The sequence below is a fragment of the Octopus bimaculoides genome, chromosome 3 (genome assembly GCF_046866305.1).
Source record: "Octopus bimaculoides isolate indiv1 chromosome 3, ASM4686630v1, whole genome shotgun sequence".
In the NCBI taxonomy this organism is placed as follows: domain Eukaryota; kingdom Metazoa; phylum Mollusca; class Cephalopoda; order Octopoda; family Octopodidae; genus Octopus; species Octopus bimaculoides.
This window is the reverse complement of record NC_142930.1, coordinates 76294148-76319150: the sequence shown is the minus strand read 5'-3', so window position 1 is coordinate 76319150 and position 25003 is coordinate 76294148. Positions and strand designations below refer to the sequence as shown.

General features: G+C 37.1%; 1 protein-coding gene across 2 annotated transcripts in view; it reads left to right on the top strand.

The window, feature by feature from the left end:
• The window catches only part of LOC106871622 (protein scribble homolog), a 772291-nt gene that overhangs the window by 694138 nt on the left and 53150 nt on the right, over nucleotides 1–25003 (top strand). The gene's annotated exons all lie outside the window — the stretch shown is intronic.

Here is a 25003-nt window from a genome sequence, read left to right as displayed (position 1 = left end):
AGATTAATTTACTAAGACTTGTTTGGAATCTTTTATTTTGGTCTCTAAATGAACTCAAATAATTTGCCAGTCTTCTCTTGAAAATTAGTGAATTTGCAGTTATGCAACTTTACATTTATATATTACATTTTTAGTCTTACACTTATTTTTCACATAACAGGATTCCCATTTAGAACAATTGCAAAGATAATTTCTCTCAGATTTAGTTTTAATTTGATCATTAATATAAAATCAAATTTATTTCCACCAAGTTTTTTATTAGTATTTACTTTTTCAAATAACGTTATCTTTGTTCTATTTTGAGCTGAATTTTTATTCAATTCTATGCTATTAACTATGTTAAATTGGGTTTTCCTTTCAGTGACTTTTAAATTCTTTGCATTCTCTTCTATTTGAGTTTTTTTAAATTCTGTTTGACATTATTTTTCTGAATATTTACTATGCTACTCTGATTATAATAACTTTTTTGAAATTTCAATAATACTTTTACATTATGTTTTGCGATAATTTGTATAATATATTTGTTGTTACAAGCCATGTGGATCTTATGTTTGTTAAAAATTCTATATCTATGATTTATAGGAAAATATTTTTCTATTGCTATATTGAACAATTTGGAAAAATTATAATTTACTTGTTTGCCAAATGGAATAATTAACCATAAATTAATTTTCGAGTTAAAATGATATCGTGATGTTTATGCCAGTTTTTAAAAGGAGTTTGATTGTGATCTATAATAAAGTTAGCATTTATTTTATCGTAAATCTTTTAGTTGTTTTCATATTAAAAGAATTTGAGATTTTATTAGAGAATACTATATCCTCATTTCTATTAGCAGTATGAGAACTTTTAACTCAGATATCAACTATCTTGTAATTTTTCTTTTTGTCTGAATTTTTATGATTGTTAATTTGATTACTTTCTCCATTAAAATCACCTACTCTTGTTATTTTATTAACTTTTCTATTTGATTTAAAATTTCCAATATTATTTTTCTTATGTGTAGATTTACTTATAGTACTAGATTTTAGATTTCTTTTATTAAAATTATTATGTAAATGTGATTCATTATTTGACTTATTAAACTTTATTTTATCCTTATAGCCCACTTTCCTAAGTTATAGTAGTCTTTATTGAGTTTGAAAATATTCTCATTGGCTGATAAGTTAGTTATTCTTGTGGAAATTTTCTTCATTAATGAGTTTGTTACCAATTTGGGATGATTATCTCCAATGTTTACATATTTTATGTTTTCATTAGGTTTATGAAAGGGTTTATAAATTCCTTTGTTGATATCCGATGTAACATCTTAGAAATTAACAGTTATGTTCATCCTCTATCATTATAGATAGGCCTATATATCTAAAGTATTTTAAAAATTTCTTTCTATATTTTTCTAACATTACAATTGTAAAAAGTGCATCATCTCTATATAAACCTCCTGCTATTTCAGGGAATTCTTTATTTAGACAAAATAATATATTAATTCCCACTAAATCTGTAACCTGTGCCAAATCTGTAGAACCCAATTAAATGTCAGACATATCCTGTGTATCTTTTATTCCAACATTTATTCTCAAATTTAATGATTGATTTTCTTGACCCTAGTTATTTTCAAAGTTTTCTTTGCAAACATCAGCACCTTATTAAGAAACATAGGGTTTATAGAAGCATAGTAATTTGAAATATCTATCTGAATAAATTTAGTTTTTTTTCTTTATTTTATATTTGTGTAAATCAGTTAATCACTTCATATGAACTCAACCAAAGATTTAGCTTTATTATGTTCCTAAGTTTCGGTATATATTTATCTAATATTAGCAGTAAAACCCATAGTTGATTGGGTAATTACTTTTACTGTTTATTGAGAGCCACATTGAACCTGTATGTGTGCATTTTTAGAAGAGAAAACTATATAATAACTGAAGTAGAAGAAAGATCAATATCATACATGAACTTATGTTTGTTTATATGACAATAAGTGAGTTGTATGTGTTATTTTATTTATCTAGCATTTCGTTGATTTTCAGTTTCAGATGCACGTCGAGCTTTCTTTCACTGTCACTGATCTGCAAGCCATATCTCATTGTTATTTTCTGATGCATGTCATGTGTTTGTTTGGTACTCATCTTGTGATGGTCTTTTTTTATGAGACATTTTTTTGATAATAAATATCAGTAAGTAACAGTGAAATGAAATTCAGACGCTATGTTACAGTAATGCAAGGAAAATAGGTATATCATATAGAAGAATAGCATAAGTGTTATATGGACTGTTAGATATGTAATTCGTCTGACGTTCCGTGTGTCATGTGGTTCGTCTGAGTTCATTGTTTCATTGTTGTTGTCTTGTGGGACTGTCGTAGTAAAATGTCATTGATATATATATGGCGGACATGACTTTTGTTTATTCATAACGAACATTGGGTGAGTGCGTTCTTTGTATGTAATTGAACAATAAATGTAATAATTAAATTGTATAACTCGTTATGTTATCTCTGCGAGTCAGTCCGAGGGAAACATAACAGAGTTTATTGGCGTCACCGATAGGACCGATAGGATACATGCTTACTTTACCGTAAAATTATTCATCGTAATAACAATGGCTGAAAAACAGACAGTAGAACTTATTAAATTGTTTAGGGAACAAATGGACAAGCAAATGCAACAACATCAGAGAGATATGGACGCTCTGTTAAAACTGTTTGGTGCTCGACAAGTTGAAGGCGATTCTAGTGGCTATTTTTCAGCTGCTTCAACAACAGTGTCGATTCCACCATTTACTGCATTTGATTCAGCGACAGAACTATGGCCTGATTACTGGTCAAGATTCCGTACATTTGTGGCTGCTAATGCTGTACCTGAAAAACGCATGGCACAAGTGTTCCTGACCAATCAGACTGCTACTGTTTACAAACAACTTGCTAATCTGGCTACCCAACAAAATCCGCCTAAAGATATCAACAACTTGATAATGGACGAAATCGTTGACTTCATGAAGGAACAGTTCGACCCTAAACTTTTCATTGTGAGAGAGCGTTTCAAGTTTTGGAGTGATATGCAGCGGAAGCCAGGCGAAACTCTCCAGGAGCTGGCAGCACGTATATGCCAGGATGCAGCTACCTGTGATTTTCCAGCGATCACCAACCCACAGGATGAAGCTCTGAGACAGAGATTCATATGTTCGGTTAACAATGAAGCGGTTCTGAAGGCGCTTTTTAAGATAAAAGACTCAGAACTAGATTTTGCCCGTGCTGTCCAGGTTGCCATTGAGACTGAAGACGCAGCAAAGGTTGCAAAAGAAACTGTATACAGTTCCAAAACCAAGCAGGTGTACAAGGTCCAGCATAACAGGAATAAGAGTCCTCAAAAGAAACATCAGCAGTCTTATTCCACAAACCAGGAGAAATGCTACCGATGTGGAAAGGCCCACAAAGCAACAGACTGTCCTTTCAGGGAAACCAAATGTCATTTTTGTGATAAAAAGGGTCATTTGCAAGCGGTGTGTAGGAAAAAACAACATCAGCAACGCAATGGTCATTCACAAACTCCCGTGAAAAGAATCACAAAAGCTGAGCTAGTCAAGGCGATCCTAGGTGAAGTTTCCCGAGACACTCATAGTTTAATTGTGCCAGTAACAATCCAGAACAGACTGTTCACAATGGAATTGGACACTGCTACTACAGGCAATTTTGTTTCCTTGTCAGTCTGGAAACAACTTGGAAGACCAAAGCTGCAAGATGTCAAGCATCGCTATGAATCTGCCAGCAAGCACAACCTGCCTGTTCTAGGAACTTTCATGGGCCAAACCAAGGATCCAACAACTGGTAAGCAGGATCTTATACCTTACATAGTCACCAAGATCTCTGATCTTAATTTGCTGGGTCGGAATGCTATCCAGACTCTGGGAATTTCCGTAGACACTGCTCTAGGTTTGAAAAGCATATACAGCCAAGCTAAGAGGGAAGGTGCAGAAGGGATGTATCCAAAGACCTCAAGCGAGCCCTATGTTTCCCTGCAGCAAGATTGTCACAACATGTGTGATGAATTTCCAGATCTTTTCAAGCAAGAATTGGGATGTCTCAAGAACTTTGAACTGGAAGTGAAGTTCAAATCGGACGCAACACCAGTCTTTCACAAGGCACGTCCGGTCCCATTTGCTCTTCGTGATGACCTGGCCAAAGGTTACGAAGAAGGCATCGCCAAGGGAATCTGGAAGCCTGTTCAATTCAATGAATACGGAACGCCAGTGGTACCGATTCGTAAAGCACACGCTTCAAGCAACCTGAAGCCCAAACTACGGATTTGTGGTGACTACTCTGTGGGAATTAATGACCAACTTGCTGATCACCGTCATCCAATGCCACTGCCTGCTGAACTGATGCAGAAACTCGGAGGTGGATTCGGATATACAAAGATAGACCTTGCTGATGCCTATAATCAGATCAAGCTGGCTCCAGAAAGTCAACGCAGACTCGCACTCAGCACTCACCGTGGAGTACTCCTGCAACAACGACTCCCTTTCGGAATCAAGTCAGCACCTGGTTACTTTCAGGAGATCATGGAAAACCTGACCCATGATCTACCTGGAGTGGCCGTCTTCCAGGATGACATGCTCGTCAGTGGGAAAGATGCAAACAGTCACTTAAACAACCTAAAGTGTCTGCTCACACGTCTAAGCGACAATGGACTCAGATGTCGCCGTGAAAAGTGCCAGTTTGCACTACCCAGTGTAGAATACCTTGGACACATTTTGTCGACTGAGGGGATCACTAAGGGATCCAAAGTCGAAGCAGTCTTAAAGATGCCATCTCCAACGAACGAATCAAGCTTGAAATCTTTCCTAGGTTCAGTTCAGTTTTATGGAAAGTTTATCCCAAACTTAGCCAGTATAGCAGAGCCACTCTATTGCCTTACGAAAAAGTCAACTATTTGGAAGTGGGGAGATGAGGAACAGTCAGTTTTTGATCACTTGAAAAATGTACTTTCATCAAGTCAAGTTCTGATACACTTTGATCCAAACAAAACTTTGGGACTGGCTTGTGACGCATCAAACGTTGGTATTGGAGCAGTCCTGTTTCACCGCTATCCTGATGGAAGCGAGCGCCCAATATCCAATATGTCCAAGACTCTCACTTCTGCACAGCGTAACTACAGTCAAATTCAAAAGGAAGCCCTAGCTATCATATTTGGCTTGCAGAAGTTTTACCAATATTTGTACGGTCGTAAATTCGTACTCGTGACTGACCACAAGCCACTGACATCACTATTCAGTCCGAGGAAAGGGACGCCACTTCTCGCTGCTAACAGACTAGCACGATGGGCCCTGTGGCTGAACCAGTTTGACTACACCATTGAATATCGGAAATCAGCAGATCATGGCAATGCTGATGCCCTCAGTCGCTTGCCATTCGGTGATGACAACGACTTTGACAGAAAGGAAAATGGTGAAGACATAGACATGGTGTGTGCCATCAAAGCTCTTAGTATTCAAGTCCAACCTGTGGATGCTAACGTCCTCCGTCAAGAGTCAGGGAAAGATCCAGTGATATCTACAGTGATGCGCTACGTCCGTGAAGGCTGGCCACCAAAGAACATGGAGATCAATGACGAAGTCAACAAGTTCCGTAAGTTATCAAACTCACTTAGTATCTGTCATGGATGCCTTATACATGGATCTAGAGTTGTGATTCCACATAGCTTGCAGCCAAAGATCCTCAATCTTCTGCATCTCGGACACTTTGGCATGGAGCGCATGAAACAGCTAGCAAGAACTGCTGTATATTGGCCTGGTATCGATGCTGCTATAGAGATAGCCAGTCGACGATGTGATTCATGTAACGAACATCAAAGGCAGCCATCTAAGCCTCCAGTTCACCCATGGATGTTACCAGAAAAGCCGTGGAGCCGCTTACATCTGGACCATGCAATAAATTTTATGGGTAGAGATTGGCTGGTGATCACAGATGCTTATTCCAAGTACCCATGCATTCATCCCACTTCCTCCACGTCCTCCAAAGCCACTTTGAATCTGCTTGAGGAAGACTTTGCGCACTTCGGATTTCCTCACACACTGGTCACCGATAATGCACCAACTTTTACGTCTGAGGAGTTCCAGAGCTGGTGCAAAGAACGCGGGATCACACACCTGACAGGGGCACCTTACCACCCAGCTACCAACGGAGCAGCGGAACGTTTGGTGCAGACCTTCAAACAAGCTCTGAGGAAGTCTTCTCTTCCGCCAACACGAGCACTTCAAGAATTCTTGATGCAGTACCGGAGAACACCAACATCCTGTGGATTCTCTCCAAGTGAACTTTTGAATAACCGGCAGATACGAACAAGGATTGATTCTCTGCTGCCATCGCCAACACACATTGCTCAAGGCAAACAGTCTAAGGAAGCACATAAGTCTCAGGTGACTCCAAGCTCGGCTGATGTTGCTAAAGTTACCAGGCAGTACAAGGCCGGAGATCCTGTGTATGCACTCTACTATGGACCTCGCCGAGACAAAGATCCCCGATGGGTACCAGCAATCATTAAGAAGTCATTGGGTACTCGCTGCTTTAACGTGAAGGTCATACCTCATGGCCCGATGTGGAGACGACACCGGGAACAGCTGCGACCGCGGTACACAACTGAGGAAGACAATGAACTTGGTGATGCAGAAAACACTGTATTTGAATTTGCAACAGATCACCCGATGGAGATCTCGGAAACTGTGCCACTAACACAAAGACAAACCAGACCCAAGACCATGTTACCCGTTCCAGAGTATGGACCAGACAACCCAAGACGGTCCAAGAGAACCCGTAAAACCCAAGAGAGACTTTGCTGTTGATACTTCTTGTGTAGCATCAATTTCAGTGGGGAGGTGTTATATGGACTGTTAGATATGTAATTCGTCTGACGTTCCGTGTGTCATGTGGTTCGTCTGAGTTCATTGTTTCATTGTTGTTGTCTTGTGGGACTGTCGTAGTAAAATGTCATTGATATATATATGGCGGACATGACTTTTGTTTATTCATAACGAACATTGGGTGAGTGCGTTCTTTGTATGTAATTGAACAATAAATGTAATAATTAAATTGTATAACTCGTTATGTTATCTCTGCGAGTCAGTCCGAGGGAAACATAACAATAAGAGAATGAGAAATGTTTTTGATAAGGACTATCAGTAAGTTGTAGTGAAATGAAAGTACAAATGATGTGTGAATAAGATACATCTTGCAAGTGGTCTTGAATATATCATCAGTGAAGCTTCTAGTGCTTCAAGTGATTTCAGATCTTTCAACATCAGACCCCATTGCGCATGCCAGAGTTGATCAGATCTCAAATTACACCCAAATAACAGCAAACCATTGGTCTTCTCATTATCCAAAGCCACTTAGTGACCTTCTTTGCAGCTTCAGTGATAGAACTTATAGTCCTCTACTTTGCTGCACCAGTAACTCAAAGCCCAGTCAGTACTCTCAAGAATGAACAGCTCACAAACCTCAATAGCCTATTTCTGTTGTCTCACAACATGCCTGCCAGCTCCAATTTCTGCACTGCTCTACCAGCTCCTGGTATTTGACTAATTTCTTCTCATGAGCATCTTTCATGTGTTCCTCTCAGGGCACAGTCAGTTCCTCCATGATCACCTGGTTGGTGGAATTTGAGAAGATCACTATGTCTGAGCAGAGTGTTGGTATAATGTGATCCTGGAACGTTAACCATTCCACATGATCCCCTCTCAGCTGCCAGTCTGAGGCTGTGGAAAGTAGGTATAGTGGCCATTGAAACTTCAGTGAACTGAATTTCTCTCAAACTCTGAGTAAAGTAATGGCTTCTTTCTTGGGGTGATATTTACTGGACTGAATGGCTATTGATGTCACATTTGCAACTACCCTGAGTACATGGTTGTGCCTCCAGTGGTAATGGTCATCAGCTAAGGCTCTGGAGCAGATGATGAGAAGATAGTGAGGGAACCCTTTTTGGTACCCAAGAGACAGGATAGTGTTTCACTTCTGCCCCATGTATGAAGGTTTGTTGAACTTGGTTAAGTGTTGTGGAGAGTCTGGATTAGAAATTTGATACACTGGATGACAGCCTGCTAGAGATCTGACCAAGTAATGTTCTGCTGCTCTGTATTGGCCCACCTAGTCATGGCTCCTTGTTGCCTGAGACTCATGATCCTGCTAGCCCTCATTTCTTCAATGCCTCTGCAAACCTCTTCTTGGGGTAGATGTTGACACTCTTTTCCTCTGATGTTTCCAATCTGGCAGGTTGGGAAGTGGCCCTCTGCCTCAACTACTTGTCTGCGACCTGCAACTCATTGATAGCACTCCACTTCCTACCTGAAGACTTTAATGCCAGCTCCTACTACTTTTATGTCAGTGAAATCTCTATACTTCCTGGCCTCTCTTGCTCTTGATACTATGACCTTCTCTGAAAAGCTGCTGAATGGGAGTTATAAAGTGTTGGTTGACCTGTACAGAGCAATACTGCTTAGGCTCCTTGGTAAGCTAAGTCACCTCCTCAAAACTCTGCTACTCTTCCATTTCAAGGTTTCTACAGTTGATTTGCTGATATTATGTAATGACAGTGACCACAAAATCCGGGACAGTATGGCATGCTGGTATATCCAAAATTTGAAGCAATCAGGCAATCCAGACTTATTAACCTTAATGAGCCAGTTCTCAAGGTTTTCATTGGTTCTGCAGATGGAAACTCTGTCCTTCAAACTCCTATCAAAGAGTTTCCTCAAGCTCTTGACGAGTTATATACATTGCAAAACATTCAGCCATTAAAAAACACCTCATAAAAAAAAAAAAACATTAAGCCATGAAGAAATTCACAATCACTAAACACTACTATCACACACATTTGTCCATTCAGCCATTCATTAAAATATGTGTTATCATTCACAACCACCAACAACACCCCACACATTTTACCTCTGTCACTTAACCACGGACAAAGTCCCCAAATCTAGACAATAGTACACTAACTGACAACATACACATATACATATATTTCTTTGAGAAAATGTTAAATTCCAGGGAAATACAAATTGCTACATACACATGCACACATACATACACATTCATCCAAAGCAATTACATAAAGGAACAGATGTTCTCACAATACAAGCTCCCAAAAGCCACTCAGCTGTGAAAAGCAACATTTATTACTAATGCAACTAATAGAACATACCCTTAATTACTTTTTCAAAATATTCCATTAAAAAACCTTACATACACAAGGAAAAAATAAGTAAATAAAATAATAAATAAATCATCCAGCACTAACTCTCCAACAAACCAGAAATAACACACATAACCAATAAAAATCCCACAAACACAAGCACTAGACCACATACATACACCAACAGATATATATATATATATATATATATATATATATATATATATATAGGTAAATGTTAGAGGTAATACTTGATTGACAATTGTAAGCACCTGTGGTTGATGTGAATGAATAAATTGTAAATGCAAAAATAAAAACAAAAACACAAAGGATTCTGCGGTACACGTGTTTCAAGCTTTATAGTTGTTACATCAGCGTATAATTGACAATATAAAGCTATCTTCAGCCGCAAATGTATGTATTCTCTCCCAAGAATTATATCACATAGGCGTTAAAGGAGGAAGAAAGATGAGATATAAGAGGTGAGGTTCCGTTTGGTATTTTGCATTGTACTATACCTCGTAGAATTCTTAATTTGATATATTTATACATATTTTCCTCGGTACTCCGGAATCCGGAATCCGTCCATACCTTGCCACAATTCAGTGTGTAGTGTTAAGTTGGTGGTTAAAAACAATATAATAAAATAACATAACAAAAATGAAATAATAATATAAAATAAAATAGGAATATAAAATACTAAGAAGAAAAGAAAAAATAATACACAGATATTCATACAAAAATAAAACTAAAATAAAATAAAACATAAAAGGAGTCAAATCGGTGGGGTGGGTAATCTAAGAAACAATAAGAGAAAATCTGGATAGTCAAGTAAGATACATCTAAGCTATTTAGTTGAGTTGGCGAAGGGTGGTGAGGAAAAATCTAAATGTAGAAGAAGATAAAATCTGTGTAAATTAAGTGGTCATAATCTAGCTATTCGAGGGTAAACCAAATTATTAATGTATATAGTTAGGTAAGGGGTAGAGTACGGACTATGTTAGTTAGGTGTCTGAGTTGTGGTAGGTAGGATCTAACGTGGGAGTAGTTAATTAGAGGAGGTGTAGAAGTGCATATAACTAAAAGAGAGGATTTAGGGGTTATAATATCTAAAGGTTTTCATCATTTTATGGATACAGGAGGGTTTGAAATCTGACCTCTTATTAACTAGTTTATTCTTATCAGGGAATTTAATAATTTTCAAAAGTTCAAGGGAGCATAACTGGCAACCAGTTCTATTATCTTTATACGTTGGGGCCGATCCAACAATTGACCATCTAAGGTTTAAATTAATCTTGTCGTCCTTAAGCTCCCAAATTCTGCGAGATAATGAGGTGTTGTTAGCCTTATGTCTGAGTCTAAACGAAGATCCTTGGTTATAAAACCTAGATTTCCAGGATGAAGAGCATCCAAGGTATGTTAGTTTCTGTGATAATTTCGCAAGAGTATATTACGTTTTTAGCTAAGCAGTTTCCGCGTAAGGGACATGTTGAAGGTGTTACACAATTGCAACCGATTTTATACTTGTTGGGTCGTTTTATGTCTCTAATAATATTACTAATAGAAATAATATGTATAATACCAATGTTAACAGCAGAAAGAATCGAGGTGATGTAACTTCGAACAACCCAAATAGAGGTAGCAGCAATAATTATAACAACAATGTAAACGTAAAACCTAACCACCCGGGTACTGACGTAGATAGTAATACTATAAGTAGTTACCCCACAAATGTAGACATAAGACGACCCAACAAGTATAAAATCGGTTGCAATTATCGGTGTTAGGCTGATAATTATTAATTATTCTTAATCTAGCTTTTTTTATTTTGGTTTTGTTATGTTTAGATATAATACATTTCATATTAGGGAGGGTTGAATATGAGATTCTAATAGTTTTAGTTGAAAAGATACTGCTATATTTGTGAGTGGGTGGAAAGTTCTTTGATATAATTGAGAATATCCTCTTACATAATCTACCTGTGACCGCTATATTGTATGGTATGTTATACCATATGTAGTTGCGTAATTTATTTTTACTTTGCTTAGAAATTATTCTATTTCTATTATCATTCCTATCGTTAGGGTTTTCTTTGCGTGAACTAATATCTGTATGATTATTATTTTTATGCTTTTCGATCTTATGCCTATTAGTATTCGTACTGGTTATATCTGTTCTTTTGTTTATGTTCAACTTATTTTCTATAGCACCATCCAGGGGGTTAATTCTATATTTCCTAATTCGATTACATGGTGGGTTTATGTTCATGGGTGGTGCTTTAGGCGGATTATAATTAAACTTATTAACATATGATATTCTCTGGGAGTACCCAGCGTTATAGAGGGCTTGATTGTAATGATGGGCATGTTCCTTGAAAATGTTTTCATTCAAGGATAGTTTAGTTAGTCTGTCCGAAACAGCCTGGACGGTTGTGTTAATTATAGAGGGGGGGGGGGTGATTGGAAAGCGTGTTAATGTAACTAGTGGTTTCTTCTGGTTTCTTGTACGGGTGGTGGAGTCCTTCATCTAAGTCTAGTGTAGCATCTAGAAAATTAACAATCTTAGAGTTAGTCATAAATTCAAGTTTTAAGTTAAAGGATTTAAAAAAGTGTCTAATCTTTTTCCTAACTCTTTCAAGGGTGCTCTTGTTATTGGTAGGGTAAATAAAAAGAGCATCGTCTCTGTATAGACCCCCTTGGAGGTCTGGTACCTCCGAGAATAGCCTCTTCAGTAGAAAGGCTCCGACTAAGTCAGTTACCTGAGCTGAGTCACTCGAGCCCATAGCCACATTGAAGCTATCAGGGGTGTCCGACCTGGTCCAAAGTTTACCCTCAAATTCAACTATAGTTTTCCTAGCTAAGAGTATGATTTCTATTTTTTCTCTATCTATAAGGGAGAGGTTGCGAGCATAAATCAGGGACTTATTTAATAGGATAGGGGAAATACTTGCATAGTAATTAGATATATCGAATTGTATAAAAGAAAAGTCTCTCTTACGCTGGATAGAGTTGAACCATATCAAAACGTCCTCAGTATTGACCCATATGCTGAGTGGGATGTGAGGTTTAATTCGTGGAATTACTCCGTCTAGGATAGTCTTACTTAGTCTGCCTATGTCTGACTTAGTAGGGCATATAAGCCTCACTTGTAATTTCTCTGGGAATCCTGTCTTATGGTCCTTAATGGTAATCCATGGTTCCTGGGGGATGAGAGGCTCCGTCCTTTCTAGTAAATTTAGCTTGGTCATAACTTCCTTGATTTTGTTGTTGATTTCTATTAGGTTATCTGATGAAGTAACCTTATATTTTTTGTGGAGTTCCTTAACTTTTTCGCGATTTATATGTATTTTTGTCTAATTATTCCAGTTACCTGTTTTGTCTGCTGGTATGATTAAATTATCTTCATTTTTTATAGATTTTAAAAATTGTTTTAGTTCATCCAGGTGGTTGTTACTAACAGTTCTGTGTTTTTTTAGTTTGATTTTTTTCTATAAATTCGAAATTTATATATATATACACACCACCAATACCAAGTTGTAACAATTTTGCTTGGAAATCACAATGGCATGAAACTAAAGTTTCTTAGCTTCATTTTCAATATAAGACTATATATATAGTTTTATATTGAAACTCTAGCTGAGAGTATATATGTATATATATGCCAGCATAGAATGTAGATGTTAAATGATGATGATATATATATAAATGCTATATATATATATATATCCACCACATGGCTTAATGGTTAAGGTATTCAATTCATGGTCATAAAGTCTTGAGTTCATTTCATTGGCAGTGTGTTTTGTTCTTCAGCAAGATACTTTATTTCACATTGCTCCAGTCCACTCAGCTGGCAAAAATAAGTTGTACTTATAAATCAGAGGGCCAGTCTTGTCATATTTTGTGTCACACTGACTCTCCCTGAGAACTACATTAAGGCTATGCATGTCTGTGGAGTGCACGGCCGCTTGCATGTTAACTTCATGAGCAGGTTGTTCTGGTGATCAGATCAACTGGAACCCTCCTTGCAGTAACTGAAAGAGTAGCAGTTAGTTAAATATGTATGTGTGTGTGCATTCGGAAGAGCATCTAGCCACAAAAAAACATACCAAAATAGACAATGGAGCCTGGTGCAGCCACCCACCAGCCTTACCAGTCAAACCATCCAACTGATACCAGAATGGAAAATGGATGTTAAACGAGCATTATGATGAGGATACCTGATGATATCAATGATATTCGATTACCAAATGTAGAAATACAGGAAGTCCAAGATGGCTACTGAGAAATAGGTTGTTATTGGTTGAGGTGGTCACATGGTAATGTTAAAAGTGAGGTCAGCATTTCAGCAACACTAGGTGCATTATAAAGGTGAATTTCTTGGGCTGCATGGCTGAACAGGAAGCTGGTGGCATCTTGGTGTCTTGTAAGCCTTTGTCAGGACTTGAAAGCTGACAGAAGCAAGGCTTGCAAGTGTATGTGTATACCAGATGTATGAATGAGTGGACGTGGGTTTGTTATTGGCTGTGTGTGTGTGTGCTTGCAAATATATATGCATTAGTGCCAGCTTTACTCATGCATGCACAAATGTCTTTAGGATGCATATATAGGTGTGTGTGCATAAGTATGTACATTCTTGTTTTTTTGTATAAACATGCAAGTACATACGTATTTGCTGGAAGAACATATGCATGCATGTGTTTTTGTCTGGTGTGTGTATACATTAAAAAAGGAAAATACACTCACTTTACATAGTTTTGATATAATTTTTAATATATCGACCGGTTTCGTTTTCGCTATTCATGATTTACATGATATTAAGGTTTACTTATTTGAATATGTATTTCGGAATTCTGCTGAAAACTACGACTCACAGAAGCACTAACTGACTACAACAACAAAGATGAATCGCTGGTCAAAAATAGAAGTAATTACCTTCCACATAAGGGTCGGAATAAAACACTGGATGACTTCAGCGACCATGTCCAAAATTTTCCATATACTTCCTATAAACGAAAAATTAATTCGAACTTCAACAATCTAGAATGGAAAAATCTAATTGAACTACAAAACGATAAAGACCTGACAATTAAAGAATTAGACAAAGGAAGTGCTGTAGTCCTGATGGACACAGAACACTATAAAAACCTAGTATTATCCCTACTAGAAAACGAGGTCTTCTACGAAAATGTTATAATCTATAAACAACAAAAAACAATGAAAAATCTTGCATCCCTAATACTTTTACATGGAAAAGGCCTGAAAGAAAAAGGAACAGACTACATCACGAACTTTGAATGTAAACCCAGTCTTTTTTACGGCCTTCCTAAAATACACATGAACAAGGTAATTAATGAAGCCTGAAAACAATCACCAGGCAAATACATAAATATCCAGATGCCAGAAGACTTAACTTTAAGACCCATTGTAGCTGGCTCAGCCTGTGAAACCCACCATCTAAGCAATTTTCTAGACATCCTACTGAAACCCTTGCTGAAATACATCAAAAGTTTCATTAGAGACGATTTAGACATGCTAGAACACGTACCAAAAACAATTAATGAAGAGGCAATATTGGATACCCTCGATGTTATTAATCATTACACCAACATCCCACATGACTATGAAATAGAAGCAATCAAATTCTGGTTAGAACAGTACTCCTGGAATGCATAAATCGGATCTTTATTATTGAATCTTTAAAGTTTATACTTCAGAACAATTATTTTCTATTTGATGACACATACTATCGTCAGAAATGTGGAATTGCGATGGGAACGAAAGCAGCCCCCATTCTTGCGAACCTAATAATGGGTTATTTTGAATTCACCTTATATGATTACCCATTCACCTTATATGGTTACCCATTTTACCTTTACATAAGAGAAAATTGGAAAAGATACCGGTATGACTGTTTTATCATTTGGAAGGAGAACATCAACAAACTTTTGGATTTCAAATTGACATTAAATGATATAAATGGTAACATTCAATTCACAAATGGAATATAACAAAGAACAGCTCCCATTTTTAGACTTCATAATAAAAAAAGTCAACAATCAAATTATAACTGACATCATCATCATCATCATCGTTTAACGTCTGCTGTCCATGCTAGCATGGGTTGGACAATTTGACTGAGGACTGGCAAACCAGTTAGCTGCACCAGGCTCCAATCTGATCTGGCAGAGTTTCTACAGATGGATGCCCTTCCTAATGCCAACCACTCTGAGAGTGTAGTGGGTACTTTTATGTGCCACGGGCATGAGGGCCAGTCAGGTGGTACTGGCAATGACTTCGAAACGAATGTTTTTCCACATGCCACTGGCACAAATGCCAGTAAGGCAACGCTGGTAATGATCACTTTTGAATGGTGCTTCTTACGTGCCACCAGCACACAAACCAGTCAGCTGCTCTCGCAGCAATCACACTCAGATGGTGCTCTTAGCGCACAACTTGCACTGGTGCCAGTCATCGAATTTGCAAATTGACATCTATTATAAACCAACTGACTCAAAAGAATATCTCTTCTTCAGCTCATGCCACCTGAAACACATCAAATAAATATTCCTTTCAATTTGGCAAAAATGATTTGCACAATAGTGTCTGATAGAACTACTCGGGACCTTTGTCTTTAAGACCTCAAAACAACACTTACTGAAAGACAATATCCACCCTCACTTATAGACGAGGGAATTAAACGTGCCAAAAAATAAGATATAAAAACATTAAGAACAACAAAACATAACACCACACCTCATCTCAAAACACTACTGTTTATATCAACACACAACCCCAGAAACAGTGAGGCATTCAGTACTATTGTGCAAAATCTCCCTTTACTAACTAGAGATCCAAAAATGAATGACATCCTGAAAACGCACAAACTCATCAAATGCAAAAAGCAACACAAATCGCTAAAGAGACTGCTAACATTTGCGAAGCTGTACAAAACAACCACGAAACCAACGGTTAAAAGATGTGGACACCCAAACTGTGGACCCTTCCCCAACTTACTTGAAGGCTCGGATTTCCTTTTCAAACAAGGAGAGAGGTCCACAATTAAAACTAGTTTCACTCATGCCTCTGAGAACCTAATTTATGTAATAACCTACTCAGGTTGTGGACACAACTATATTGGACAGACGAGTATGACCTTGAGACAGAGAACCACTCTACATAAAGAGCAAATCAGTTTCCTGCAATACAGGCAAATTCCTCTCAGTGAACATATAGAAAAATGTGCAGATAACATCAAACCAAATTTTACAGTCTTTCCCTTCTACCAGTGCAAAGAGACAATTTCTCCACAAGAACGTTTAAATAAAGAAACTTTTTTCATCAAAAAATACAGAACATGTCTTAATATGCACGCATAACCAACTTTTGTCTTTTCACTTATTTCAATTCACGATTACATAACTGTACATAAATCCCCTCACTAAACAAGTTTTTTGAAACTTTTTTGTGTGTATATATATATATTCCCCTCCCCTTATCAAAAACTGAACAGTTATCTCCCTTGCCCACAACAATAATAATAATGATAATCAATTACCTCCCCTTATTTTTCTACTTGTGAAGTCATTTCACTTGTAAATATCATCACACACAACATGGACAAAAATTACTTCTTAAGAAAATACATATTCAAATAAGTAAACCTTAGTATCATGAATAGCGAAAGCGAAACTGGTCGATATATTAAAAATTATAATAAAACTATGTTAAGTGTGTGTATTTTCCTTTTTTAATTTCTCATATATATTACAACTTACCATGTGGGGGTAATCAAAATTCCTCCTTTTCTATTACTACTATATATATATATATATATATATATATATATATATACATATATATAAGTCAGTAAATAGTGGGGTTGTGTTAACCGCATGTGGAGAAATAATAGGAAAATGAAAAAAAGCCAGAATGCTAAACTGGAAGCATATTTTAATAAAGATTTCTTCTAACCGGTTTTCATTGCGAAAAGCAAATTATCAAGAAGAAGGAGAATGAAAATGTTTTTTTTACAAAGAAGTACAAAATGAAGAAAATAATATATAAAACAATAATATATAAAAAAATAAATATACCCATACATTATATTGGCTTTGAGCTTTTGTAGTTCAATAGTAGTTCATGTATAAACTGGTAGGAAAAATAAGGATGCATGAGAGTTGAGAGTTTTGTTAGGTTTAAAAAAAAGGGTTAAAAGTTTGTGTTAAGCAGGAAATGTGGTGTCAAAACAGGAAGTGTGTGTAAGGGGAGACAAGTGTTTTTAGTTGGAGTTATGAACTCTTTTTCTGGCGCAAGAGTCTATGTGGCCACTGAGTGGAATTTGGCGGTATTGAGGGAGGTTTATTTGTTCCTTATGGACAGCTACTCTTTTACGCAATGGGAGGCTCGTCTGTCCGATATAGAAGTTTTGCGCCAGAAACAAAAACCCTAAATTCATTATATTCCCTTTCTATCAATGTAAAGACAGAATCTCCACACAAGAAAGAATCAACAAGGAGAATCTTTTCATAGAGAAATTCCAACCATTTCTTAACACATACACCCCTCAGTGACCTTATTTCTCTATGAACAGACACAAACTTCCTGTTGAAAAAGAGTTCATAACTCCAACTAAAAACACTTGTCTCCCCTTACACACACTTCCTGTTTTGACACCACATTTCCTGCTTAACACAAACTTTTAACCCTTTTTTTAAAACCTAACAAAACTCTCAACTCTCATGCATCCTTATTTTTCCTACCAGTTTATACATGAACTACTATTGAACTACAAAAGCTCAAAGACAATATAATGTATGGGTATATTTATTTTTTTATATATTATTGTTTTATATATTATTTTCTTCATTTTGTACTTCTTTTTAAAAAAAACATTTTCATTCTCCTTCTTCTTGATAATTTGCTTTTCGCAATGAAAACCGGTTAGAAGAAATCTTTATTAAAATATGCTTCCAGTTTAGCATTCTGGCTTTTTTTCATTTTCCTATATATATATATATATATATATATATATATATATATATATATATATATAAATACATACATATAAATTTGACATGGGCGATTCTTTCTTGTCTTGGGATTCATGGTCAAACGGCTGGGTGGAATTGCGTGAATAATTCCACAGATGTGTAGAATGATCTGGTGATGAGGCTGGGCTTTGTATTTTTTTCATAGCTCCCATGTTTACTGAGATAATCTACTATAATAATACCCTTGTGTTTATCAATGAGAAAGGAAGGGGTAATAGATGAATAAGGAAGGAAGGGGTGATGTCATGCTTGGTAGTAGGATAATGAAAACTGTGCACTGAAAAAATAAATCAAACAGCGTTTCAACTCTGTGTGAATATATATTTAAAAGTGGGGTATGTTAATGTGTGTGTTTGTGTGTGCGTGTGCATGCGCAATGGAAGTGAGATGGTTCATCTTTGTTCACTTAGTATTTGGGTTTATTTTTGGATTTGGTTGAATCTTCGTTTTTTTTTTTTTTCTTGATCAGTTATTTTTCACTTTTTGACAGAAAAAAGTCATTCTAAAATTGTTTTTTAACATAAGTGTGCCCAAACAAGTCAAATGCTTACACAGAGCAGGTTTTATAGCCACATCATCAAAACCGACCAGGTGAAACTGGGCTTAGCTGCTAGTATATATATATGCATGCTTCTGATATTTATGCATGCGGATGTGACAGATATATACTAGTGTAGTTGCAACAGCATTGCTGGGGAGGAGGATAAACAAGCATTGGACTGAGGTTTGATGATATAGGGGAAGGGAAAAGAGAAGTATATATAGGTGCAGGCATGGCTGTGTGGTAAGAAGCTTGCTTGACAACCGATGTTGATGTGTTTACGTCCCCATAACTTAGCAGTTTGACAAAAGAGACTGATAGAATAAGTACCAGGCTTACGAAGAATAAGTCCAGAGGTCAATTTCTTCAACTAAAAGGCAGTGCTCCAGCATGGCCACAGTCAAATGACTGAAACAAGTAAAAGAATAAAATAATATACATAGGTGTGTGTGTTTGTGTGTGCACATAAGTATGTGCATTCTTGCATTTGTGTATAAGTGTATGAGTGCACATATGTTTGTCTGGAAGAACGTGTGTTTTTGTTTGGTGTGTGTATGTACATTTATATGCATGCTTTTGATATTTATGTATGTGGGTGTTATAAATGTTTACTTGTGTAGTTGCAACAATTTTGCTAGGAGGTGGGATAGGCATGGGACTGAGATTTGCTGGTGTGGGGAGAAGAGGAAAGTATATGTACATAGATGTATGTGTGTATGTGTATAAGTATGTACATATGTATAGGTGTGTGTTTGTACGTATATGTTTATGGGGCGAATGTGGGGGGATATAGGAGATGCATAAGGTTGTGGGGATGCATAGGCACTGGTGGTTAAGAACTCTGTTCTTGGGACAGTCAGTGTTAAGGTGGTACTTCCTAAATCCACACCCCAGCAATGCTATTGCAACTACACTAGCATACATCTGTCACACCTCCACACATAAATACTAAAAGTATGAATGTATATGTACATGCACATGCACACATATATGTTCTTCCTGACAAACACATATGCACTCATATGTTTATACACAAATGCAAGAATGTACTTACTTACACACATGCACACTCATACGTACATCTATGTATGCATAATTTTTCTCTCTTCCCTCCCCCAAAAGCATTCAAACTTTGGGCCTCATGGATGCAATGATTAGTTACTGAGACCTTTGGTGATGTGCTGTGCTTAGGAAGACTCGTCAAACCAAGTGAAATCATAGTCATGGCTGATGCTGGAGTCACGTAACTGGCACCCATGCCAGTAGCACATAAAAAGCACCTTTTGAGTGTTGGGCCTCATTGAGGCAAAGTGGCCAATGCTGGTGGCAAGTGAAAAGCTCCTTTCAAGCATTGGGCCTCACAGAGGCAATGACGAATGACTGAGACCTTTGACATTATGTTGCGCTTGAGAAGAAGACCTATCAAGCCAAGTAAAATCACAATCGTGGTAGATATTGGTGTCACGCAAATGGCATCTGTGCCAGTGGCATGTAAAAGCACCCATTACACTCTCGGAGTGGTTGGTGTTAGGAAGGGCATCCAGCCATAGAAACAATGCTGAATCAGACTGGAGTCTGGTGCAGCTTTCCAGCTTTCCAGCTTGGTTAAAGAGTTCAACCCATGCCAGCATGGACAATGGAGGTTAATATATAGTGTAAGACCCAGTCACGAAAACAAAAAAGAGCAGTCTACTAGGTGTAAAAAAAATGTATAGAAAACAAATATGAAAACAAAAATTTGCACAAACGAACGGGGTGGGGTGGAGAGAGGACTTTTGGAAAATTCACAAGATCCGATTTTTCCTCATAACTTTCAGGAAAATGGATACATATTAATGAAATTTTACAGAAATCTTTGAGAAAGAAAGCCAGGATTGGATAGACAATATGAAAATGTGTCTAGTTTTAAGAAAACTAGGGACAGCAGAGCATGAGAAGAATAGTAACTTCATATTGTCAGAAAAAGCATCCAACAAATTTCCCTGACAGTCAACATTTTGTGCAAAATGTTTCATGAAAGGAGCTCACTGTTTAATACTAGATGGAAATGTTTAAACATAGAAAAGAGTGTGAAGATGAAGACTTTCTACTTACAAAGGCATAGTCAACAAAGAATGTGAGATTTAGGCTAAATATGCTTACTCCACATTCTTTCGAGTGTTTAATTTTTGCACAAGGATTGATAGATAGAAGGGATGCAGAAATTCAAACAGATGAATATCAAAACTGGAAATGATAGGATTTGACAGTGCAGAAACTGTTGGAAGAGTGTGACAGGATATTAAAATTAAAGCATGACATGGAAGAAATTCAACAGAAAGAGTGTCCAGTGCAAAAAAGTCAGAAGACTAATAGTGTTGCAGGAAAAACAGAAATGATATCAGGATGTAGACCCATGTATGGTATGTGGTGGGATGCACCTGCAAAAACAATTGTCTGTATAAAAAAAGCAAAGTGTTTCACTGTGGGTTTACAGGCCATATGAAATCACACTGCAAAACTAGTAAATAGTTTGTCAGCAGGAAAAGTTGTGACTTCAACAGAAAATTTGAGAATGTAAAAATTGAAAACACTAGTGTCAGAATGCACTTAGACACAGGAAGTGATATCTCAATCATAAATGAGAAAACATGGGAACAAATGGGTAAACCAAAATTATGTAGTTCAAACAAAATAGCATACAATGTTACAGGAAGGAAATTACATATCACAGGTGAACGTATTTGCAATATAATGTTCAAAGGTCGAACCCAAACAGTGAATGTTTATGTGTTGAAAAAATCCATGAATTTATTTGGCACCAAATGTATGGATAGATTTAATTCATAGATACCCCCATAAGTGCTTTGTGCAATAGCGTAAACAGAGCAGTGAAACGATCGAAGAAGATCAATGAACTGAAACAAAAAAAGTGATATAGAACAATGTATGTGAACTACCAGTAACTTTGGAAGAAATAAAAAAGGTGAGAAATGACAAATTTAGCAATAAGACAAAAAGAAAACTGGTTGACAAAGAAGATAAAGAAAGGTCTGATGCAAAGAACCACCAAGATGTGAATGTGTACTCTATATGTGATGGTGTACTTATGTATGCTCAGAGGGTAGTCATACCATAAACATTACAGAAGAGAATGCTAAAAAGACTTCCATCCCAGGCATCCCTAGGATGAAAGTGTTGATGCGAAGTTTTGTATACTGGCCAAGCATGGACAAGGAAGTTGAAAACCTGGTAAAAGGCTGCAAAGGATGTGTGCTGGCAGCAAAACTACCTACTACAATATGTGAACCTTGGCTGGAAGTGAAAATACCATGGTCCCGATTGCATATCAATTTTGCTGGCCCAGTAAATGGATATTATTACTTAATAGTAGCAGACAGGTACGTAAAATGGCCTGAGGTCGCATGGTGTAAATGACCAACCTCATATATGATAATAAACTTCTTACACAAGCTGTTCACAAGATTTGGTGTACTGGATATAATTGTCTCTGATAATGGAACACAGTTTGTATCTCGTGAGTTTAAAAGATTCTATGAGATGTTCACGTTAGAACATAAAACTATAACACCATGTCATCCTAGATTGAATGGAAGGGCTGAATGGTTCGTGGACACTTTTAAGAGAGCTTTAAAGAAAGCTGACAAAACTCCGAACCCAAATGCACCAGAAGGAAGTTCACCAGCAGAATTAATGTTTGCCAGAAAGGTGAAGTCAGTATTCAATAAACTGCTACCAGTGAAGAAAAAAATACGTACTAGTAAAGACATGCCAAATTTCTTTAGAATTGGTGATAAGGTATATGCCCGTTTAAAATTTGTTTATGAACATAAAAATAAATCTGATACATTCTGGGAAAAGGTTCTATGGACAGACAAGTTGAAAATTGAATTGTTTGGACGAAATTCGCGTAGCCATGTTTGGAGGAAAGATGGTACCACCTATTCGCCAAAAAACACAATTCCTACTGTAAAGTTTGGAGGTGGCAACATCATGATGTGGTGTGTGTTTCTCTGCAAATGGCACTGGCAATTTACATGTGATAGATGGTAGAATGAATGCAGAGATGTACCAAAATATTTTGAACAATAATTTATGGGACCCTGTAGAAAAGCTCCAGCTTTGTGAAGGGTGGGTTTTACAACAGGATAACGACCCTACCAAAAAATGGATTGTCGATCACAATATAAAATTATTAGAATGGCCAAGCCAGGTCCTGAGTTGAACCCCATTGAAAATTTGTGGTGTTATTTGAAAATTAAAGTTCATTCAAGAGCCCCGACATGAAGAAAATTTGTCAAGAAGACTGGGAAAAAATTCCTAAAGAAACATGTGAGTCATTGATTAAGAACTACAAGAAAAGATTGGTTGAAATGGAACTGAATAATGGTTATGCTACGAAGTACTTAATCAGAATTATTGGTTATTTATGTTCTGTGCGAATACTTTTTTCACCCCTAAATATTTCTAATTGAATATAAATTACTTAGTTACTATAATTTATTAGTTAGTTTCTTTTGCATATTCTTAGTTTATGCATGTGTATGCAAATATAGTATTGGTATATCCCATTTATGTTCATTAGAAATTAAGTAAATAAAGAATTTTGCCATGTACGAATATTTATTTCCCCCTACTGTATTGGAATGACAAGTAATACTTTCAAAGAAAGCTCTATGCAGCATTTGGCTTCATTCAGAGGGAAAAACAAAAACAAAAAACACATACATAACATCCCTATCCGATATGATATGGACACTGAAAGAGAGGAACATGTGCGATCTCCAGGTAACATTATCTCTAAGGCCAACAAATATAAGGGATAGGGTAGCAAATGTGAGCTTTGTATCACTGGAAAAATTAAACATTATTACATCAAAAGCATTTTTAATATTCAGAATGAAATCTTCTCCCCTTACATGCAAAAGCAAAATTTCAAGCAGACACACCTACTTTGTCACTGCCCCATCCAAAACCTGGATAGATTTCTTTTTCTGAACAGCAATTATATACATTACATGAACTTTATGCATAAAAGGCACATGCCCCCATAAACTTTTGCTGAGCTCCCCATCACACAAATATATGGGCATTACACATATCCATGATATCATATGATATACCCAAACTTATGAACCAACAACCCCATGAACCAAGTCTGATATCAATTATTTAAGAAATATGTGAAACTCCACAATTATGGGTACACATCCAAACACAAACAAATTACATAAAGCAAATGCAGAGATGTGTGTGAGTGTGTGCATTTTGTATGTATATGTGTGTGTGTGTGTATGTATATATATATATATATATATATATATATATATATATATATATATATAAGAGCAGTGAAGCTGGTATCTCAGGGGGCTGGGACTAAATGGAACCCCACCTAAGAGGAAGGTCACATGGACTGACCTGTAGAGACTGGAACCTTTCCACATCTCCTCCCTCCTGCAGGTGATGTATGATATACTCCCAATGCCAACAAACCTGCACAGATGGGGTTTGAGGGGAAAATAGTTATGTAGACTTTGTGGTGAAAGTGGCATGCTGGCACACATCTTGTCAGGATGCAGAATAGCACTTTCTCAAGGAGGATACAAGTGGTTCTATGGCAGAGTGCTTGCAACACTCTCTCACACCCTGGAGCAGGAAAAGCCCAAGAAACATCATCACCAGAGGAAAACAACAGCAGCAATAAAGTTCATGAAAGAGAGAGAGAGAGACTAGTAAAGTCAGCAAAAACAACACATAGCTTGCTGCATGGATTCCAATCATGGAATATGAAAGTGGACCCAGGGGAGAGACTGCAGTTACCCCAGGTTGTCCATACAACCCTGAGGCTAGATGTGGTTCTGAGGTCTGAAAAGACCAAGAAAATTATTTTAATTGAGCTCACAGTCCTATGGGAAGAGGGGTGTGATGAGGCCCATGAATGAAAGTGTGCCAAATATGAGAGCCTTCTGCAGGATTGGAGGGAGAAGGGATGGCAGGTATGACTTTCTTCTATCAAGGTTGGCTGTAAAGGGTTCCCTGCCCAGTCAATATGGAGGATGCTTGCAGCCATTGGAATGAGAGGAAAGGAGTGAAGGGTTGGTGTGTGTAGGATGGGAGAGGCAGCTGAAAGAGTCTCTTGTTGGCTTTGGAACAAGAGAGAGGAGTTAAGCTGGAAGCTAAGAAGAGATGAGGAGCAGTGATTTGGCCACCTCTACTGAC